The 4,408-nt window shown below is 49.4% G+C and overlaps 1 non-coding gene across 1 annotated transcript; it reads left to right on the top strand.

The window, feature by feature from the left end:
- The first annotated feature begins 2,240 nt into the window (after positions 1–2,240).
- Positions 2,241–2,313, top strand: Trnaa-ggc (transfer RNA alanine (anticodon GGC)). Its single transcript has one exon. It is a non-coding gene; the product is annotated as a tRNA-Ala (tRNA).
- The last annotated feature ends 2,095 nt before the right edge of the window (positions 2,314–4,408 follow it).

Raw genomic sequence — 4,408 nt, 5'->3', positions numbered from 1 at the left:
GTGACTGCTGATAAAAGATGCCGTAGCAATCAATTCATGGAGTGAGTTGTATGTTTTGCGATTGTCTGTCTCTGACAAGCAAGCACAGGTGACATAGGTGCGAACACAGGAAGCTTGCAGACCCTCGCTGCCTGCAGACACGGAGCAGCCACACTAGGAGGGCGGCCTAAGCCGTTGGCGAAATGTGCTCATTCGCTTTGGCGAGACGTCGAACTATAAATAATGCTGTCACTAGCGTGAGCCTTTGGAAAGTCGCAAAAGTCGGCTGCGAGGGTGAGTGCCAAGTTTGGGGAGCGTTTCGTAGTATGCGCAGTGCAATGGAGACGCGGAAACTTGTTGTGGCCCAGTGTTTTGCAGTTGGACGACAAGAATGGTACACAGTAGTAACGAGCGAGGCACTGAGTTGGCATGAATAATGGAGTGCACAATGGGGCTCGAGATGTGTTTGTTACCTCAGGTGCTGTATGATTGTCGACAAGGAGTGAAAACGGAGCAATTTGTGACGTCTCTTTCAATTTAAGACGTTAAAAACAGACGGAATTTGCATTTGTAATACCAGAGCATGGAAACTACTTGGAACTTTTGTGTATATGAACGGGTCCGCGCCTTTGTACTCTGCTCCCTTCACCGCTACAGACCAACCACCCATCGTGTCCGTGCGAATCTGAGTCGCAAAGAATGGGGAACAGCGCAGTTTGGTCGTGCATGGGGCGTAGCTCAGTTGGTAGAGCGTTCGCATGGCATGTGAAAGGTCCAGGGTTCAAGCCCTGGCGCCTCCATTTTTTATGGTAAGTGTTGGTCGCGGCGAACCTAAAGGCACACAAGATGTTGCAAAGCCAGCGTCACAGACTGATATGATGTATACTGACGTAAGGAGAGCAAGATGTAAGTGTGGGGACCGGCTGTTATCGAGGTGTCTTCGAGTGCAGATCTGTCTTAGGTATCGCGGCTTAACCTCATTGAAGTCTACAGGGTGGACAACACGTTGGTCTTACTCAGAGCGGTGTCCGAATTCTATTTTCGACGTTATACGTGCCACTTTCATTGTGGCCAACTACGATTCGATACAGAATGCACGAAACCTGAAAGACACCCTAACGGATACATAGAGAGTAGTGTTTGTCTGCTGAATAATATGAGTGCAAGGGTCTGTGTCGTCTATATGGCTGTATGTAGCACCATTAGTCTTCGGGGGGGCCTGCGTACCTCAGATGGTAGAGCGCTCGCTTAGTATGCGAGAGGCACTGGGATCAATACCCAGTGCCTCCAGAATTTTTAACACACCTACATGCGCACCTTGCCATGCAAGTGGAATAATTCACAACCAGCAGATGTGTCTAGGAAGATACAAGCGAATGATTAGCATCCACAATTGACAAGCGTGCTGTTATTAGTGCGCAGGAAGCACCCTCCTCCCACGCCTACACTTCTCAAGCCTATGATGGAAAGATCTGCCTTGCGCCGAGTTCACGTAAATCCCACTGCACATTCCTATTCTTTGCGTGCAGTCAGCTGCTACTGGTGTTGCTAGTTGTGACTGCTGATAACAGATGCCGTAGCAATCAATTCATGGAGTGAGTTGTATGTTTTGCGATAGTCTGTCTCTGACAAGCAAGCACAGGTGACATAGGTGCGAACACAGGAAGCTTGCAGACCCTCGATGCCTGCAGACACCGAGCAGCCACACTAGGAGGGTGGCCTAAGCCGTAGGCGAAATGTGCTCATTCGCTTTGGCGCGACGTCGAAATATAAATAATACTGTCACTAGCGTGAGCGTCGTGGAAAGTCGGAAAAGTCGGCTGCGAGGGTGAGTGCCAAGTTTGGGGAGCGTTTCGTAGTATGCGCAGTGCAATGGAGACACGGAAACTTGTTGTGGCCCAGTGTTTTGCAGTTGGACGACAAGATTGGTACACAGTAGTAAAGAGCGAGGCACTGAGTTGGCATGAATAATGGAGTGCACAATGGGGCTCGAGATGTGTTTGTTACCTCAGGTGCTGTATGATTGTCGACAAGGAGTGAAAACGGAGCAATTTGTGACGGCTCTTTCAATTTAAGACGTTAAATACAGACGGAATTTGCATTTGTAATACCAGAGCATGGAAACTACTTGGAACTTTGGTGTATATGAACGGGTCCGCGCCTTTGTACTCTGCTCCCTTCACCGCTACAAACCAACCAACCATCGTGTCCGTGCGCATCTGAGTCGCAAAGAATGGGGAATAGCGCAGTTTGCTCGTGCATGGGGCGTAGCTCAGTTGGTAGAGCGTTCGCTTGGCATGTGAAAGGTCCAGGGTTCAAGCCGCGGCGCCTCAATTTTTTGTAGTCAGTGCATGGTAAGTGTTGGTCGCGGCGAACCTAAAGGCACGCAAGATGTTGCAAAGCCAGCGTCACAGACTGATATGATGTATACTGACGTAAGGAGAGCAAGATGTAAGTGTGGGGACCGGCTGTTATCGAGGTGTCATCGAGTGCAGATCTGTCTTAGGTATCGCGGCTTAACCTCATTGAAGTCTAGAGGGTGGACGTGTTGGTCTTACTCAGAGCGGTGTCCGAATTCTATTTTCGACGTTATACGTGCCACTTTCATTGTGGCCAACTACGATTCGATACAGAATGCACGAAACCTGAAAGACACCCTAACGGATACATAGAGAGTAGTGTTTGTCTGCTGAATAATGGGAGTGCAAGGGTCTGTGTCGTCTATATGGCTGTATGTAGCACCATTAGTCTTCGAAGTGGGCGGGCGTAGCTCAGATGGTAGAGCGCTCGCTTAGTATGCGAGAGGCACTGGGATCAATACCCAGTGCCTCCAGAATTTTTAACACACCTACATGCGCACCTTGCCATGCAAGTGGAATAATTCACAACCAGCAGATGTGTCTAGGAAGATACAAGCGAATGATTAGCATCCACAATTGACAAGCGTGCTGTTATTAGTGCGCAGGAAGCACCCTCCTCCCACGCCTACACTTCTGAAGCCTATGTCGGAAAGATCTGCCTTGCGCTGAGTTCACGTAAATCCCACTGCACATTCCTATTCTTTGCGTGCAGTCAGCTGCTACTGGTGTTGCTAGTTGTGACTGCTGATAACAGATGCCGTAGCAATCAATTCATGGAGTGAGTTGTATGTTTTGCGATAGTCTGTCTCTGACAAGCAAGCACAGGTGACATAGGTGCGAACACAGGAAGCTTGCAGACCCTCGCTGCCTGCAGACACCGAGCAGCCACACTAGGAGGGCGGCCTAAGCCCTTGGCGAAATGTGCTCATTCGCTTTGGCGAGACGTCGAACTATAAATAATGCTGTCACTAGCGTGAGCGTTTGGAAAGTCGGAAAAGTCGGCTGCGAGGGTGAGTGCCAAGTTTGGGGAGCGTTTCGTAGTATGCGCAGTGCAATGGAGACGCGGAAACTTGTTGTGGCCCAGTGTTTTGCAGTTGGACGACAAGAATGGTACACAGTAGTAACGAGCGAGGCACTGAGTTGGCATGAATAATGGAGTGCACAATGGGGCTCGAGATGCGTTTGTTACCTCAGGTGCTGTATGATTGTCGACAAGGAGTGAAAACGGAGCAATTTGTGACGGCTCTTTCAATTTAAGACGTTAAAAACAGACGGAATTTGCATTTGTAATACCAGAGCATCGAAACTACTTGGAACTTTTGCGTATATGAACGGGTCCGCGCCTTTGTACTCTGCTCCCTTCACCGCTACAAACCAACCAACCATCGTGTCCGTGCGCATCTGAGTCGCAAAGAATGGGGAATAGCGCAGTTTGCTCCTGCATGGGGCGTAGCTCAGTTGGTAGAGCGTTCGGTTGGCAGGTGAAAGGTCCAGGGTTCAAGCCGCGGCGCCTCCATTTTTTGTGGTGAGTGCATGGTAAGTGTTGGTCGCGGCGAACCTAAAGACACGCAAGATGTTGCAAAGCCAGCGTCACAGACTGATATGATGTATACTGACGTAAGGAGAGCAAGATGTAAGTGTGGGGACCGGCTGTTATCGAGGTGTCATCGAGTGCAGATCTGTCTTAGGTATCGCGGATTAACCTCATTGAAGTCTAGAGGGTGGACAACACGTTGGTCTTACTCAGAGCGGTGTCCGAATTCTATTTTCGACGTTATACGTGCCACTTTCATTGTGGCCAACTACGATTCGATACAGAATGCACGAAACCTGAAAGACACCCTAACGGATACATAGAGAGTAGTGTTTGTCTGCTGAATAATGGGAGTGCAAGGGTCTGTGTCGTCTATATGGCTGTATGTAGCACCTTGAGTCTTCGGGGCGGGCGTAGCTCAGATGGTAGAGCGCTCGCTTAGTATGCGAGAGGTACTGGGATCAATACCCAGTGCCTCCAGAATTTTTAACACACCTAAATGCGCACCTTGCCATGCAAGAGGAATAATTCACAA

This window comes from Schistocerca gregaria, chromosome 10 (genome assembly GCF_023897955.1).
Source record: "Schistocerca gregaria isolate iqSchGreg1 chromosome 10, iqSchGreg1.2, whole genome shotgun sequence".
NCBI classification, from domain to species: domain Eukaryota; kingdom Metazoa; phylum Arthropoda; class Insecta; order Orthoptera; family Acrididae; genus Schistocerca; species Schistocerca gregaria.
This window is presented reverse-complemented; position numbering and strand designations above follow the sequence as displayed.